This window comes from Elephas maximus, chromosome 2 (assembly GCF_024166365.1).
Source record: "Elephas maximus indicus isolate mEleMax1 chromosome 2, mEleMax1 primary haplotype, whole genome shotgun sequence".
Classification (NCBI taxonomy): domain Eukaryota; kingdom Metazoa; phylum Chordata; class Mammalia; order Proboscidea; family Elephantidae; genus Elephas; species Elephas maximus.
The window spans coordinates 11,418,293-11,437,290 of NC_064820.1; the positions used below are offsets into that span (position 1 = coordinate 11,418,293).

General features: G+C 43.0%; 1 long non-coding RNA gene across 1 annotated transcript in view; it reads left to right on the forward strand.

Moving 5' to 3' along the window:
* Positions 1–11,041: 11,041 nt before the first annotated feature.
* The window catches only part of LOC126063073 (uncharacterized), a 58,404-nt gene continuing 50,447 nt past the window's right edge, over positions 11,042–18,998 (forward strand). Inside the window, exon 1 of the long non-coding RNA XR_007514203.1 lies at positions 11,042–11,057. This is a non-coding gene — a long non-coding RNA (uncharacterized LOC126063073). The remainder of the gene's footprint in view (positions 11,058–18,998) is intronic.

Here is an 18,998-nt window from a genome sequence, read left to right on the forward strand (position 1 = left end):
ACTATCTCTGATATCTGATATGTAGTTACATGTACAGCACATCTGATTCACAGCAGCAACATTTCAAGTGTTCAACAGCCACATGTGGCCACTGGCTGCCATCTTGGATGGCATATCAATTGTCACTGAGATGATTCCAACTCATAGTGACCCCACGTGTGTCAGAGTAGAACTGTGCTCTGTAGAGTTTTCAGTGGCTGATTTTTCCAGAAATAGATCACCAAGCTTTTATTCTGAGATGTCTCTGAGTGGACTTGAGCCTCCAAACTTTTGGCTGGCAGCTAAGCACATTAATCATCTACACCACCCAGGGATTCCTTTGGACAGCACTGCTCTAGACAAAGTTGAATTGCCCTTGCAAGCTCTTACTTTAAGTATAAAATTAATATTTACATTATCTGAAAAAGAAATCTCAATTAATGAATTTGTTTTGTTCTTTTTTCCCCCTTTAATATCACTGAATTTTTAAAGGAGAAAGGGGGAAACAAACAGTAGAATCCAAGGCTGGATATTATGTCTATAATTTTTAAAAAATGAATGTCAGATTATAGACGCATCAGACAATTCCTAAAATCCACTTTGCCATGAACTTCTTTGAATTGTTACTGGATACTTGTGTGTAGAAGCCACCCATGACTTAAAAGGTAAAAGGTGAGCTGTGATGGAGGTACAGGGGAATCAGCAACTCTTGATATAATTTGAGCATTATCTCAGGCAATGAGAGAAACACCACCTTGGTTCCTAGAAACAGAACCTGAGATGAGAATTCTTGTGGACTGAGGTACTGAGAGGGTGCTTTCGGGGAAGGAGAAGGGAAAGGAGGGAAGCAGGAGAGGCAGGGGACAAAGCTAAGCAAGGAGGTGGTCTCAGCTGCAGACTAGCTTCATCCTGATCCACAGGGAGCTCTAAAGCAGTAGTTATACAGCTTGAGCCTGCATGGGAATCCCCTGCAGAGCTCATTAAACACAGAGTGCAAGGCCTCACCCCAGACTTCCTGGTTCCATAGGTGTGGGGTGGGCCAGAGAAATGCATAGCTCAGTATTATCAGCCAGAACAAGGCCAGGGGCTGACTGTGGATAAGACCATCAATCACTTATGCACAAGTTCAAGCTGAAACTGAAGAAAATTAGAACAAGTCCAAGAGACCCAAAGTATGACCTTGAGTAGATCCCACCTGAATTTAGAGACCACCTCAAGAATGGATTTCACACCTTGAACACTAATGACCAGCCAGCCAAGTTGTGGAATGGCATTAAGGACATCATACATGAAGAAAGCAACAGGTCATTAAAAAGACAGGAGAGAAAGAAAAAGCCTAAATGGATGTCAGAAGAGACTCTGGAAGTTGCTCTTGAATGTCGAGTAGCTAAAGCAAAAGGAAAAAATGATGAAGCAAAAGAGCTGAACAGAAGATTTCAAAGGGTGGCTTGAGAAGACAAAGTTAAGTATTATTATGACATGTGCAAAGACCCAGAGATGGAAAACCAAAAGAGGAGAACACCCTCAGCTTTTCTCAAGCTGAAAGAACTGAAGAAAAAATTCAAGCCTGAAGTTGCAATGCTGAAGGATTCTACAGGGAAAACATTAAATGATGCAGGAAGCATCAGAAGAAAATGGAAGGAATACACAGAATCACTATACCAAAAAGAATTGGTTGACATTCAACCATTTCAGGAGGTAACATATGATCAGGAACCGATGGCACTGAAGGAAGAAGTCCAAGCTGCATTAAGGCATTGGCGAAAAAAAAAGTCTCCCGGAATTGATGGAATATCAATTGAGATGTTTCAACAAACGGATGCAGCTCTGGAAGTGCTCACACATTTGTGCCAAGAAATTTGGAAGACAACCAACTGGCCAACCAACTGTAAGAGATCCATATTTTTGTTTATTCCCAAGAAAGGTGATCCAACGGAATGAGGAAATTATCTAACAATATCGTTAATATCAGATGCAAGCCAAATTTTGCTGAAGATCATTCAAAAGGGGCTACTGCAATATATTGACAGGGAACTGCCAGAAATTCAAGCAGGATTTAGAAGAGGACGTGAAACCAGGAATATCATAGCTGATGTCAGATGGATCCTGGCTGAAAGCAAAGAATACCAGAAAAAATGTTTACCTGTGTTTTATTGACTGCACTAAAGCATTTAACTGTGTGTATCATGACAAATTATGGATAACATTGCAGAGAATGGGAATTCCAGAACCCTTAATTGTGCTCAAGAGTAATCTGTACATGGATCAAGAGGCAGTCATTCAAACAGAACAAGGGGATATTGCGTGTTTTAAAGTCAGAACAGGAGTGCATAAAGGTCCTATCATTTCACCATACCTATTCAAACTGAGGAAAAAATCTGAGAAGCTGGACTGTATAAAGAAGAACGGGGCATCAGGATTGGAGGAAGACTCGTTAACAACCTGTGTTACGCAGATGACACAACCTTGCTTGCTGAAAGTGAGGAGGACTTGAAGCAGTTACTGATGCAGATCAAAAATCACAGCCTTCAGTGTGGATTACACCTCTACATAAAGAGAACGAAAATCCTCACAACTGGACTGATAAGCAGCATCATGATAAACGGAGAAAAGATCGAGGTTGTCAAGGGCTTCATTTTACTTGGATCCACAATTAAAAGAAATCAAAAGACACATTACATTGCGCAAAATGGCTGCAAAGGGCCTCTTTAAAGTGCTGAAAAGCAAAGATGTCATCTTGAAGATTAAGGTGCCCCTGAGCCAAGCCATGGTATTTTCAATCCCCTCAGATGCATGTGAAGGCTGGACAATGAATAAGGAAGACTGAAGAAAAATTGATGCCTTTTCATTGTGGCGTTAGCAAAGAATATTGAATATACCATGGACTGCCAAAAGAATGAATGAATCTGTCTTGGAAGAAGTACAGCCAGAATGTTTCTTAGAGGCAAGGATGGCAAGACTACATCTCACATGCATTGGACATCTTATCAGGAGGGATCAGTCCCTGGAGAAGGACATCATGCTTGGTAAAGTAGAGGGTCAGCAGAAAAGAGGAAGACCCTCGGCAAGGTGTACTGACACAGTGGCTGCAACAATGGGCTCAAGCACAGCAACAACTGTGTGCATGGTACGGGACCAGGCAGTGTTTTGTTCTGTTGTGCTTAGGGTCACTATGAGTCGGGATCGACTCGAGGGCACTTAACAGCAACAACAATTACATAATAAACCCATACAGAGTAACCTAAATCCCTACCACATATTCATATTCATTTTTTTGTTTATTCAACCCTGTAAAAATATAAAAACCATTCCTAGCTTGTAGGCAGCACAGCAGCTGAGTGTGGCCAGATTTGGCCTGTGAGCCGTGAGTTTCTGACCCCATTTCTACAGCTGTGCTGTCCACTTTGGTAGTTACTACCTTCATGTGGCCGCTGAGCACTCAAAATATAGCTAGTCCAAATTAAGATGGCTATTAAGTGCAAAATACACACTGGATTTCAGTGAATTGGTATTGAGAGAAAAGTAAGCAGCTGGTTATTTTTTTTCTATTAAGTATGTGTTGAAATGATAATTTGAATACATTGGGTTAAATAAAATGTATTATTAAAATCAATTCCCTCTGGTTTTGTTTTGTTTTTTTTTTTTTTTAATGTGACTGTCTTTGTTATCTAGAGCTGCTATAACAGAAATGCCACAAATGGGTGGCTTTAAAAAACAAAAATTTATTTTCTCACAGATTAGGAGGCTGAAAGTCTGAATTCAGGGTGCTGGCTCTAGGGGAAGACATTCTCTCTCTCATGGCTCTGGGAGAAGGTCCTTGTTTCTTTTCTGTTTCTTTTCCTTGCCTCCTGGGAGATCTTCATGAGCATGGTATCTACCTTCCCCATCTCTGCTTCTATGCTTGTTTAATCTCTTTTATATCTCAAAAGAGATTCACTAAAAACACCCTACACTAATACTGTCACATTAACATAACATAGAAAACCCATTCCAAAATGGGATTATAACCAGAGGTATAGGGCTTAGAATTAACAACACATATTTTGGGAGGACACATTCAATCCGCAACAGTGACTATTAGAATATTTAAAATTATTTATGTGACTCACATTATGTTGGTATCTGAATACCAGTGGCATAGCTTTCAGCATCACAGCAACACGCAAGCCCCCAGAGTACGACAAACTGACAGACATGTGGGGGTATTCAGATACCAGCAGGATCACCCATGGAGGACAGGTTTCAGCTGAGCTTCCAGACTAAGACAGACTAGGAAGAAGGACTTGGCAGTCTACTTGTGAAAAACATTAGCCAGTGAAAACCTTATGAATAGCAGCAGAACATTGTCTGATATAGTGCTGGAAGATGAACCCCCCAGGTTGGAAGGCACTCAAAAGATGACGGGGGAAGAGCTGCCTCCTCAAAGCAGAGTCAACCTTAATGATATGGATGGAGTAAAGCTTTCAGGACCATCATTTGCTGATGTGGCACAACTCAAAATGAGAAGAAACAGCTGCAAACATCCACTAATAATCGGAACCTGGGATGTACGAAGTATGAATCTAGGAAAATTGGAAATCGTCAAAAATGAAATGGAATGCATAAACATCGATATCCTAGGCATCAGTGAGCTGAAATGGACTGGTATTGGCCATTTTGAGTTGGACAATCATATAGTCTACTACGCTGGGAATGACAACTTGAAGAGCAAAGGTGTTGCATTCATCGTCAAAAAGAATGTTTCAGGATCTATCCTGAAGTACAAAGCAGTCAGTAATAAGATAATATCCATATGCCTACTAGGAAGACCAGTTAATATGACTATTATTCAAATTTACATACCAATCACTAGGGCCAAACAGGAAGAAATAGAAGATTTTTATCAGCTGCTGCAGTCTGAAATTGATCAAACATGCAATCAAGGTCCATTAATAATTACTGGCGCTTGGAATGTGAAAGCTGGAAACAAAGAAGAAGGATCAGTAGCTGGTAATTATGGCTTTGGTGATAGAAACAATGCTGGAGATCGAATGATAGACTTTTGCAAGACCAACGTCCTCTTCACTGCAAATACCTTCTTTCACCAACATAAACGGTGACTATACACATGGACCCCACCAGATGGCACACACAGAAATCAAATTGACTACATCTGTGGAAAGAGATGATGGAAAAGCTCAATATCATCAGCCAGGACAAGGCCAAGGGCTGACTGTGGAACAGATCATCAGTTGCTCATATGCAAGTTCAAGCTGAAACTGAAGAAAATCAGAGCAAGTCCACGAGAGCCAAAATGCGACCTTGAGTATATCCCACCTGAATTTAGAGACTATCTCAAGAATAGATTTGATGCATTGAACACTAGTGACCAAAGACCACATGAGTTGTGGAATGACATCCAGGACATCATCCATAAAGAAAGCAACAGGTCAGTGAAAAGACAGGAAAGACAGAAAAGACCAAGATGGATGTCAGAGGTGACTCTGAAACTTGCTCTCCAACGTCAAGCAGCTAAAGCAAAAGGAAGAATTGATGAAGTAAAAGAACTGAACAGAAGATTTCAAAGGGTGGCTCGAGAAGACAAGATAAAGCATTATAATGACGTGTGCAAAGAGCTGGAGATGGGAAACCAAAAGGGAAGAACACACTCGGCGTTTCTCAAGCTGAAAGAACTGAAGAAAAAATTCAAGCCTCAAGTTGCAATAGTGAAGAATTCTACAGGGAAAATATTAAACGACGCAGGAAGCATCAAAAAAGATGGAAGGAATACACAGAGTCGTTATACCAAAAAGAATTAGTTGATGTTTAACCATTTCAAGAAGTGGCATATGATCAGGAACTGATGGTACTGAAGGAAGAAGTCCAAGGTGCTCTGAAGGCATTGGTGGAAAACAAGGCTCCAGGAATTCATGGAATATCAGTTGAAACGTTTCAACAAGCAGATGCAACGCTGGAGGTGCTCACTCATCTATCCCAACAAATATGGAAGACAGCTTCCTGGCCAACTGACTGGAAGAGATCCATATTCATGCCTATTCCCAAGAAAGGTGATCCAACTGAATGTGGAAATTATAGAACAATATCATTAAGATCACACGCAAGCAAAATTTTGCCAAAGATCATTCAAGGACGGCTGCAGCAGTATATCAACAGGGAACTACCAGAAATTCAGTCTGGTTTCAGAAGAGGATGTGGAACCAGGGATATCATTGCTGATGTCAGATGGATCCTGGCTGAAAGCAGAGAATACCAGAAGGATGTTTAAAAAAAACAAAAACCCAGTGCCGCCAAGTCTATTCTGGCTCATAGCGACCCTACAGGACAGAGTAGAACTGCCCCATAGTTTCCAAGGAGCACCTGGCGGATTTGAACTGCCAACCCTTTGGTTAGCAGCCGTAGCACTTAACCATTACACAAGAGGGTTTACCTGTGTTTTATTGACTATGCAAAGGCATTTGGCTGCGTGGATTATAACAAATTATGGATAACATTGCAAAGAATGGGAATTCCAGAACACTTAATTGTGTTCATGAGGATCCTTTACATAGATCAAGAGGCAGTTGTTCGGACAGAACGAGGGGATACTGATTTGTTTAAAGTCAGGAAAGGTGTGCATCAGGGTTGTATTCTTTCACCATGCCTATTCAACCTGTATGCTGAGCAAATAATCCTAGAAACTGGACTCTATGAAGAAGAACGGTGAATTAGGATTGGAGGAAGACCCATTAACAACCTGCATCATGCAGATGACACAACCTTGCTTGCTGAAAGTGAAGAGGACTTGGAGCACTTACTAATGAAGATCAAAGACCACAGCCTTCATTATGGATTACACCTCAACATAAAGAAAACAAAAGTCCTTACAACTGGACCAGTGAGCAACATCATGATAAATGGAGAAAAGATTGAAGTTTTCAAGGATTTCATTTTACTTGGATCCACAATCAACAGCCAAGGAAGCAGCAGTCAAGAAATCAAAAGACGCATTGCATTGGGCAAATCTGCTGCAAAGGACCTCTTCGAAGTGTTGAAGAGCAAAGATATCACCCTGAAGACTAAGTAGGTGCGCCTGACCCAAGCCATGGTATTTTCAATCGCATCATATGCTTGTGAAAGCTGGACAATGAATAAGGAAGACTGAAGAAGAGTTGACGCTTTTGAATTTTGGTCTTGGTGAAGAATGTTGAATATACCATAGACTGCCAAAAGAACGAACAAATCTGTCTTGGAAGAAGTGCCGCCAGAATGCTCCTTAGAGGCAGGGATGGCCAGACTGCATCTTACATACTTTGGACATGTTGTCAGGAGGGATCAGTCCCTGGAGAAGGACATCATCCTTGGCAGAGTACAGGGTCAGTGGAAAAGAGGAAGACCCCCAACGAGGTGGGTTGACACAGTGGCTGCAACAATGAGCTCAAGCATAACAACGATTGCAAGGATGGCTCAGGACCAGGCAGTGTTTTGTTCTGTTGTGCACAGGGTGGCTATGAGTTAGAACTGACTCAGCGGCACCTAACAACAACAACACATTATGTTTCCATGGAACAAGGCTGATCTAGACTGCTGTCACACTGGACCAGATGTCCTGGACATGCCTGAGACAATTCTATACTGTAAAGAACTCAAATCTAGAAACATAAGTATAAAATACACTGCTTAGAAAGACACTGGAAAAAATAACCTCTTCCTAGCCCTATAACCAAATACATTGATTTGTTTGCTGAGAACCAAAGTATTCCCCAATTTTATCTGGAAATTTTTATAAAAAATTAAATATGTTTCATTTAAAAAGAAAAGAAACAAGGAGAAAAGGAAAGAAAATGAAACATATTTCCCAGTATCAATGGCCACTGTTGGGAATACGTTTCTGTGGCTGGTGAGCTCCCTGCTCTGGGGCTGCATTGACTAGGGAGGATATGGAGTTGTTGATGGTCAGGAGAGAAGTGGTTGTAATTCCACTGCATGCTGGAGAAAATTGCCAAAATGTAATATTGATTTTGGTGTGTTACCAGTTAGTAGCCTGGCAGAATGAAGGATCTAACCTCCTAAAACACCATTAACAACAACTATATCTCTTAGCCAGGCAGGTGCATTTTAGTAAATTGGTTGTAAAATAAACTTCTTCGACTTATATTTTCCAGCTACGTAGATTAGCTGAAGTGGATGGAAGAAACGATGAAGTAAAAGAGCTGAGCAGGACATTTTTAAAGGGTGGCACCAGAAGACAAAGTATTATAATGAAATGTGCAAAGACCTGGAATTAGAAAATCAAAAGGGAAGAACATACTCAGCATTTCTCAAGTTGAAAGAAATGAAAAAATTCAAGCCTCGAGTTGCTACATTGAAGGATTGTACCTGGAAAACACTGAGCAACACAGGAATCATCAAAAGAAGATGGAAGGATTACACTGTATCAAAAAGAATCCATCAGCTTTCAACCATTTCAGGAGGTAGCATAAGATCAAGAACCCATGGCATTGAAGGAAGAAGTCCAAGCTGCACTGAAGGCATTGGTAAAAAAAAAAACAATGTTCTAGAAATTGACAGAATGCCAATTAAGATGTTACAAGAAACAAACACAGCACTGGGATGCTCACTTCTCTAAGCCAAGAAATTTGGAAGACAACTACCTGGTCAACTGACTGGAAGAGATCCATACTTGTGCCCATTCCAAAGAAGGTAATCCAATAGAATGCAGAAGTTATCAAACAATATGACACACAAGCAAAATCTTTTCTGAAGACAATTCAAAAATGATTGCAGTACTACATCAACAGGGAACTGCCAGAAATTCAAGCCAGATTCAGAAGGGGACATGGAACGAGGGAGGTCATTGCTGATGTAAGATGAAGCTTTGTTGAAAGATGTTTATCTGTGTTCACCTGTATTTTATTGACTACGCAAAGGCATTTGACTGTGTGGATCATAACAAATTATGGATAACACTGCAAAGAATGGGAATTCCAGAGCATTTATTCGTGTTCATGGAGAAACTGTGCATAGACCAAGAGGCAGTTGTTCAGACAGAACAAGTGGATTCTGCGTGATTTTAAATTAGGAAAGGTGTGCATCAGGGTTGTATCCTTTCAACATACTTATTCAATCTGTATGCTGAGCAAATAATCTGCGAAATTGGACTGTATGAAGAAGAATGCGGCATCAGGATTGGAAGAAGACTCATTAACAACCTGCTTGCTGAAAGTGAAGAGGACTTGAAGCACTTACTAATAAAGATCAAAGATCACAGCCTTCAGTATGAATTACACCTCAACATAAAGAAAACAAAAATCCTCACAACTGGACCAATAAACAACATGATGATTAACAGAGAAAAGATTGAAATTGTCAAGGATTTCATTTTACTTGGATCCACATTCAGTGCCCCTGGAAGCAGTAGTCAAGAAATCAAATGAGGTATTGCATTGTGCAAATCTGCTGCAAAATACCTCTTTAAAGTTTTCACAAGCAAATACATCACGTTGAGGACTAAGGTGTGCCTGAACCAAGCCATGGTATTTTCAATCACTTCATATGCATAAAAAAGCTGGACAATAAATAAAGAAGATTGAATAATTGATGTCTTTGGATTATGATGTCAAAGGATATTGAATATACCTGTGGACTGCCATAAGAATGAATAAGTCTGTCTCGGAAGAAGTACAGTCAGAGTGCTCCTTGGTAGTGAGAATGGTGAGACTGTGTCTCACGTACTTTGAACATGTTATCAGAAGAGGCCAGTCTCTGGAGAAGGACATCGTGTTTGGTAAGGTAGAGGCTCAGCAAAAAAGAGGAAGACCCTTGACAAGATGGATTGACATAGTGGCTGCAACAATGGACTCAAACATTGCAACCGTTATGAGGATGGCACAGGACCAAGCAGTGTTTCATTCTGTTGTACATAGGGTCCCTATGAGTCGGAACAAACGTGATGGCACCTAACAACAAGAACTTATGCCATAGAACTGATGAAGCTGAAATAGCCCCTTTCCCAATACAGCTTATATTTAGTGAAGGATAAAGACAACAAGTAAACAAATGCTTAAGCAAATAACATAGTTTTACCAGTAAAGCCAGTTGCTGTTGGGTTCATTCTGACTCAATGGCGACCCCATGTGTACCAGGGTAGAACTGTGTTCTGTAGAGTTTTCAATGTCTTTATTTTTGGAAGCAGATAACCAGGCCTTTCTTCCAAAGTGGAGCCCTGGTGGTACAGTGGTTAAGAGATACGGCTGCTAACCAAAAGGTCAGCAGTTTGAATCTACCAGCTGCTCCTTGGAAACCCTGTGGGGCAGTTCTACTCTGTCCTACAGATTAGCTATGAGTCAAAATCAACTTGACAGCAATGAATCTGGTTTGGTTTGGTCTTCCAAAGTGCCCCTGGGTAGACTCAAACCTCCAAGCTTTTGGATTAGCAGCAGAGCGTGTTAAGTGTTTCCAATGAGGTTTTAGATAGTGATAGATGCAATAAGGAAAATAAATCTTAGTAAGAAAATACAGAAAGGTGAGCAGGAGAGTCTTATAGAGAGAGTGGTTAGTGAAACATTCTGCAAAGGTGGAACATTTGAGCTGGTTTCAGTGACAGGATGGAGCATGAAGTTGAAGGGAACAGCTGTTCTAGGCAGACGGCCAGACTGTGAAAAGGCCACCTAGGGGGCAGGACTGGATGGGGAGGAAGGCATGAAGTCTGTAACCACTCGGTCTGGGTATAAATCCCAGCTCTGCCTCTACCTATCCACAGGACCTTGGACACATATGGTGCCTACCCATGCCTCCTCACTCCATGCTTATCTATAAAACAGTCAACAGTGCCTCCTCCCTTCTAGGTGTGCTGTCAGCATTGAATGACCTGATACATCCACTCTTAGAACTGTCCTGGCACAGGTAAATGCAGCCCTGTGACTGAGCCCAGCTAATAGAACAAGTACAGGTGTGGTATTTGCCCTTTGCAGGCCAAGCACATAAAACTCACCCATGGAAGTTTTCTCTCTCATCCTTCATTCCAGAGCTGAAGCCAGTGGAGGGTCCAAGGGATGGATAGCCACTGGATGGATGGAAGGTGAATCCCAGAACCACAGTGGGTAAGTATCCAAATATCCAAGCAGGCGTCGCACGAAGGAGAAATAAGTGACCATTTTGTTAAACCTCTGAGATTGTGCGATTTGTTTGTTACAGCAGCTGGTATTACTCACCTTAGCAAATATTTTGTTATTTTATAACATTGGAGAAGAAAACAAGTTTGGTATGTTTATGGCAGAGCAAGAAGACTATTGTGTTAGAAGGAGAAGAATAACAGGAAATGTGAGAGGAGAAGAATCCAGGGCCCAGATCACAGAAGACCATGGCCCAGGACATGGAAGACCAGGGCCCAGGGCATGGAAGACCAAGGTATGGAAGACCAGAGGCCAGGGTATGGAAGACCCAGCCCAGAGCATGAAAGACTGGGGCCCAAGGCATGAAAGACTGGGGCCCAAGGCATGAAAGACTGGGGCCCAAGGCATGAAAGACCAGGGCATGGAAGATCAGGCCCAGGGCATCAAAGACCAAGGCTCAGAGCATGGAAGACCAGGACCCAGGGCATGGAAGACCAGGAAGACCAAAATAAGACCTCAGTGCTTTATTTCAGTGTGATGGGAATTCATTGAGTGTTTTGATCTGGGAAAAATTGTGGTCTGATTTATTTTTTAAATGGATCACTTTAGTTGCTGTGCTAAGAGAAGACTCTAAGTAGGAGGAGAGTTAGAAGTCTTCTGCAGTTGTCTAAGCAGGGATGGTGGTGTCTTGGGCTAGCATGATTGTGATGGGGACAGTGAGCACTGGGAGACTGGAGTCCATTCTGTGGACTAATGGGTAGAATACCTGAACAGATATTGTAATAAAGAAATGTGGGCATGAGGACCCGAAAAAGACCAAGGATGGAACCTGGGTTCTTGCCTGAGCGGATGGATGGGTGAAACCTTGGTAGAGAACCTCCTTCATGCTTCTGGAACTATTGTCTATTTCCCCCAAACTCTCCCTTGGTACACTTGGAGGATTTAAAGCTCCCCTAGAGAAGATCCACAGTACTATGCAAAACCAGCAGAAGCCACCTTCAGGAAAAATAGCCTCTTTTGTCAAATGTAGTTTGGGAATTTTATCTATTTGCCTAGATAAGACTATCTATGTTGTTGTTTTTAGTTGCCTTCTAGTCTGCGCTGACTCCTGGTGACCTTATGTCTGGTCCTATGCCATCTTCTAGCACTATATCCAGTGATATTCTGTTGTCTAATTTTTGGAAGTAGACCACTAGGCCTTTCTTCCTAGTCTGGAAGCTTTGCTGAAACCTGTCTACCATGACTGACCCTGCTGGTATTTGAAATACCAGTGGTGTACTCCAATATCACAGCAACATGCAAGCCTCCATAGTACAGAAAACTGAGAGATGGATGGTGGAAGACTATGTACTATATCTCGGTAACATCTGTATTTCCTGACATCTAAAAATAACATCTAAAGCATGTGCTATTTCACAATATAACTTTTCTTAAACCTGACTGTGCCTTAAAAAGGATATTATAAGGAAGTAGCCAGGACCAGGATGCATGGATTGGGTGGGTCGTTACTGCCTCCCCATCCATGCATGAAGTAGGTAAGCCTCCCAGCGAAAGAGTGGATTTCACAGGGGACCAAATGGGGGATGGTTGTTAGGACCTTATCATGCACCTTAAAAGGTCATCCCTTGGGAATGGAATCTCCATTGTCTAAACCTTTCTGAGACATCCAAGGGAAGCTGTTTAACCTTCCTGTGATCATTTGTACAATTAAGGAAAATTAAGCCACAAAGCTAACCAAATAGGGAACGCAACAGAAAACCAGTGTCCTCCAATATGCCCAGGTTATATGCTGTTGCCCCTAAGTTGTTAAAGAGGCCTTGGCCACTAACCAGGTTATGGAATCCACATGTTACCATGTCTCTATGCACAATCCTGAGATCCAGGAAGAGTTTCTAGACCATGAGTGTGAAGGATCTGTTGATTCCTCCTCACTGGGAATCATTAATCTATGTGCTGTTAGCTCCAAACTCTCATTGCAGTGCAATGGATCGCATTCATGTGGCCTTTCTCTCCATGGTTTTATAATTCCCAACCAAGTGATTGTGGTCCACCAAGGGGATTGGTCAGTTTTGCCATCCTGCTAGGCTTAAAATGAGACATCCCTACGATGAAAAGAAAGGATCTCGCCACTACCAAGGAAGAGTAGCCAGGAGCAGAGCACATCCTTTGGACCCAGGATTCCTGCACTGAGAAGCTCCTTGAATCAGGAGACTGAGAGAGAGCTCTAACACTGAAAAAGTCGAGAAGCAGAGGCAGAGAAATGATGACAGCAGAGCCAGGAGACTGGTCCACAGAGTGAGAAAGCTGAGTGCCTTCAGGCAAGAGGCTTGCTTGTGGAGTACAGCGCCTCTGGGTACTTGGTGGAGCTAGGTTTGCTAACCTCTGGAGCTTGAGCTGAGTACTTTTGGACTGAGGCTTACTGATGGGGAGAGGTGTCTCCAGGCACTTATCAGCAAAGCTAAAAGAGCTTTGTAACACTTGCCTGAGCAGGGCAGAGGCTGAGGGGCCAGAGAGAGGTGTGTCTGCGAGCACAGTTGAGAAAAGGTTGTCTGATGGAAGAACTGTCTCCTGAGTGTTCCTGAATCTGAATTGTAACCTATTACTTCCCTAATAAACCCCATGACTGTGAATATGGTCCTTGAGTTCTGTGTGGCCATTGCAATGAATTATCAAACTCTGCAAAGAAGTAAAGAGTGCATGGGAGGGACGGTTGGTGTCAGAATTAGTAAAGATGGCGGAGAGAGGAGGCATATCTGACATCCACCTCATAGAAATCAGTCTTGTGCTGTTAATGTTGATTCTCCTTCCCCCTTGTGAGGTTAGAGGAGGTCAGATGCCACCCCTATGCCATTTTTACACTCATCTCCTGCCAGGACTTTTCTCCTGACCAAGTTGTCTAACAACCGTCTGCACATACACAACTCAACATCCCAGGGCTTAAAACTTAGCCTGACCAATTGCTCTTCATTGGTTAAAATAATCACTGTGAAGCTGACTCCAACCCATGGTAATTCCACGTGTGTTAGAGTAGAACTGTGCTCCACAGGGTTTTCAGTAGCTGGCTTTTTGAATCACCAGGCCTTTCTTCCAAGGCACCTGGGGTGGACTCCAACCTTCAATGTTTCAATTAGCAGCCAAGCATGTTAACTCTATGCACCACCCAGGGAATTTCCCTATTCATTACCCACTTCCAAATGCCCTCACTCCTGTTTCCCCAAACATTGCCCACAGCAACACCATCTTCCCAGCCCTCAGCGCTCACATGTGGCCACCATGTTCTGTCTTTCTACCCAAGAAACATCTCTTGAGTCTCTTCCCATCTTTCCCATCTCTTGGACCCTGCTGTAATTCAGGTTGGATCATCTTTGATCTGGGTTATCACAATAGAATGCTAACTGCTGGGCATCCCGCCACTGAGAGGGCTTTTCCATTTCAGTCAATCCTCTCTACCACCAACAGTTATCGCTCTAAAACTATGTAAACCAGATCACCATGGTACTGGCTATCTACCAGAAAGAATCTAAACGGCATAGCATAGAAGGCCCCTGGCCATCTTGCTCCATCTGTCTCAACCCACCCACCACTCCAGCCACAGTGAACTTCTCTGAACATGCCCTGTGCCTCTGTAGCTCATAACTTTAGACACACATGCGGCTCCTTCTGCCTGTAGTCTCCATTCAATCCCTTCACCTGGTGCCAACTCCCACAGTGTTCTGCCAAATCTCAAAACCAAAAAACTTGTTGCCTCAAGTCAATTCCGACTCATAGCAACTCTACCGGATAGAGCAGAACTTCCCCATAGGGTTTCCAAGGCTGTAATCTTTGCAGGAGCCCTGGTGGCCCTCGGCTACTAACCGAAAGGTTGGCAGTTCAAACCCACCAGCCACTCCATGGGAGAAAGATGTGGCAGTCTGCTTTCACAAAGGTTACAGCCTTGGAAACCCTACTGGGAAGTTCTACTCTGCCCTGTAGGGTCACTATGAGTCAGAATCAACTTGATGACAATGGGTTATCTTTACAGGGGCAGATTGCCAGGTCTTTTCTCCCATGGAGTGGCTAGTGGGTTCAAACTGTCTACCTTTCAGTTAGCAGCCAAGCCCTTAACCACTGCACCACCTGGGCTCCCTTTCTAAATCCCACCCCCCTCCAATTCCTGCAGATGACCAGGATCTATAGCAACGGGTCCCTGCCGGCTTTCCTATACTTCTGTATAACGCCTTCATCATACTGTGCCATAGTTTAGCATTACCTGCCCATCTCCCTCCTGAGGATGTAGCTGCAGGCTCAGCTGGGTCTTGTTCATCTCTGTCTTTCCCAGCACCTAGCTCTGTGCCTGGCTGGGGAGCATTTGTAAAGTTATTGTTGAATAAATTAGCTCCATAATGCCAAGACTCTGCTTTTGAATCTAGGTTCTTATTAGATTTCTTTCTCAAAAAAGAGTGAGTTTCTCCTGACCCTGTAAGGTAGCACAGTTTGAACATGCCAGAAGGAGTGTGAATGTGTGCATGTGTGTGTGTTACACACAACAGTAGCTTGCTTGCTTACACCTACCATGCAGTGTAACAGATACACTTGGAGAGGATTTGCAGTCAAGTGCACTTGGCAGGGGAACCTTTCCAGCTGGACGTCAAGACAGGCACTTGAGAGGCACTTCCCAGCACATGCCCAGTGTCCTGGACATTCAACTGCCCTTTCTTTTGTGAAACAAAGACCAGATCAAGGACATTTAAGGGCAAATCCCATATCTTTAAGAAAATAGTAGTTTCAAGTAATTTGCAAATGCCAGAGCGCAGCCTGAGAAAAGGGCAGGAGACCTTGGCAAAACCTGGGGCCTAGGAAGATTTTGATAGAACATGGATGACATAGTCTTCAGAAGGGGCTCAAGAAGGGTAGTGGCTGCCCACAGCCCCCCTCCAGACCAAGTAACCTCTCAGGCCTCTCAGAAGAAGGGGATTCAGAGACAGCATACCGTTCTCGCAGCTTTGCTTCTTAGGTTTATCAATTCTGTAGCTACCAGCTCTGCAGTCTCAGACACCTTAGCAAAATCTGGGACCTACATACTATTTCCAATACGTTAAAAGGCCAGAGAGAGAGGTCCATATTTATGAAGAATGTGATCTAAATAACTAGATCATCAAATATCTGTTTTTAGCTAAAACTCTGTGGGTCCAATAAGGCAACTGTGGATTGTCACAAGGAGAAACATCTTTTATAATTAGGTCTTTCTCTTGCTATAAAAAAAAATTAAGAATAATTTGATTGTTACTTAGTAAAGACCAGTTGGGGTAGAAAAAAAGTCCTAGTATAGGATGCACAAGAGAAAACGCCTTCATAACAATTTCACTGTTACCCGTTGCGATTGATACGGTAGATATTTAGTATTTGGGTCACGTTGCTCTAAGAAAACAGACCCCCCCCCCGACCCCTGCATTCATCGTTTATGATCAGTCCTTTTTTAAGATAAAGTATTGCAGCGTGCAAAGCCCAGCCACGCACCAGGCATTTTCCTACCTCGTTGCCAGGTGCTCCTGGCCTAGGGGTTCCCTATAAAGGAAGTGAGCCATGCTAGCTAATATTTTTTGCTTGTTTTTGTAAACGAGGTTGCCAAGGAGAGTTCAAACTAGACTATAACTGGAAAATGTACTCCTTCTGGTAAAGATAGTGGACTGCAGTTGGTGACCTCATAGCAGATCAAGTTCATGGGATCATTCACCCATTGAAAGCAGCTCCTCTACTTTTCACCTTGGTGGCCAGGTGGAGAGTGGAGTGGGAGCATTGAACCAGCCAAAGGTGGCTAACACCTGTGCTCAGCCCCTAAGAGCAGCCCACCACTTCCTGCCTCTACCTGAACTGACCAACTCAGTGGAAAATGTGACTCAGGTTTGTTCACAGCCCCTGAAAGCAGCCCAGTGACCCTAATCCCTCCATCTGCCTTTGGGAGTCATTTACCCAGGCTTTTGAGCACTAGTAAAGGAATTGATGCCTTTGAATTTGGTGTTGATGAAGAATATTGAATATACCATGGACTGCCAAAAGAATGAACAAATCTGTCTTGGAAAGAAGTACAGCCAGAATGTTCCTTAGAAGCGAGGATGGTGAGACTTTGTCTTACATACTTTGGACATGTTACCAGGAGGGTCCAGTCCCTGGAGAAGGACATCATGCTTGGTGAAGTAGAGGGTCAACAAAAAAGAGGAAGACCCTCAATGAGATGGACTGACGCAGTGGCTGCAACTCTGGGTTCAAGCATAACAACTATCATGAGGACGGCACAGGACGAGGCGGAGTTCTGTTCTGTTGTACACAGGGTTGCTATTAGCAGGAACTGACTGGAAGGCATCTAACAACAACAGAGCAGATCACACCCCCTTGGAGATTTGCCCTGCTAAATACGTGAAGTTTCCAAACTCACCTGTGTCCGCGGAATTCTCAAGTCCCTTCTAGGCCCTGAGGTAGCTTTGTCTTCCAGAACATCTATGTCAACCCCTCATCTTGTCCCTTCAAATACCTAGTCCTACTCCATTCCTCTCTCTCTGAATTTTGAGAACCAAAAATGTGCCTCATTCTGCTTTCTTGCTGGACAGTACCATGGTGGTGACCAACAAGAGAGAGTAGGGGTGGTCTTTGGAGCACAGTCTTGAAGGAAGGGCCTGGGAGCCAGGAGACACATTCCATGTCTGTGGAAAACCCAATATGTAAAATATCAACTCTCCTCAAGTCTTTCTATAGAGTCAATGTAGTCTCGATAGACAGCAGGATTTTGGGGAGAAATTGACAATTTGATTCTAAAATTCATATGTAAGTGCAAAAGGCAAAAAAAACATACCCAAGATGACCTTGAGAAAAGAGAAGAAAGACTACCAGATATCAGGACATTATAAAGCTATAGTATCATAAACCATTAGTGCAGGGATTGACAAAGAGACCAGTGAATCAAAATGGAATTAGAAAAACGTGAACCTTTACCACTATTTCACACCAAAGAAAAAAATCAATTCCAAGTGGAATGTTGATTTAAACTTAAAAAGTTTAAAATATATATATAAATAAATAGAACTCTCAGAAGATAGCCTGGGGGGAAAAATCATGATTTAGGGCGTATTAAGATTACATCAGTAGGATACAAAAGATGCTAACCATTAAAGAAAAGATTGAAAATTGAGAATTTCTTTTCATCAAAGGACTCCCTTAAGAAAGTAAAAAGAATACATTTGCTATGTATAGACAACCAACAAGTACAAAACGTAAAACAATTTAGATTGTTCTTTGAAACTCTCCTATGAACTAACAAGAAAAAAACAGATACCCAATAGAAAAATGAACAAACGCTGTTTAACATTCCCCTGTAACAGCCTGGCAGAACCTCGGGTGGCAGAGGGATAGGGTGCCGGGGCCCAGCTGCGGCAGGGGCTAGACAAGCAATTTCTTTCCCATGGCTGAGTGGATTGGGGGAGGCAGCACCAACCTTAATCATGGTGACGAAGGCCCCTGCTGCCATCTGCATAGCCTCGGCTTCTCAGACCCACGGTGGCCTCCTCTGCCACTGCCGCCACCCACCAGCCTTGCTGCTCCTGTCCACACCAAGCACAGCGTCTGCCTTGGCGCGTGTAGTCCAGTTCTGTCTGGTCTGGTTCCTCGGAGCTCTCGGTTGGGCTCTGCTGTTCCTGGTGGACTGGGCTGTTCTCGGCCCGTCTCCACCGGGTACCTCCCTTCTCCTCGCCCCTGAGGTCTCCTCAGGCCCAGCGGTGGCTGCATACACACACACACCTTCGATGTGCAACATATTTGGACAGTAGATTTTTTACTATTGTTGTGAATCCAAAATATCAGATCATGAGATAGTCTATAAGTGAGGAGAAGATGTATTTCTAATTTATAGTGCAATGTTTCTTAACAAATATGGCAGTCTTTATAACAGATGATTTTTCA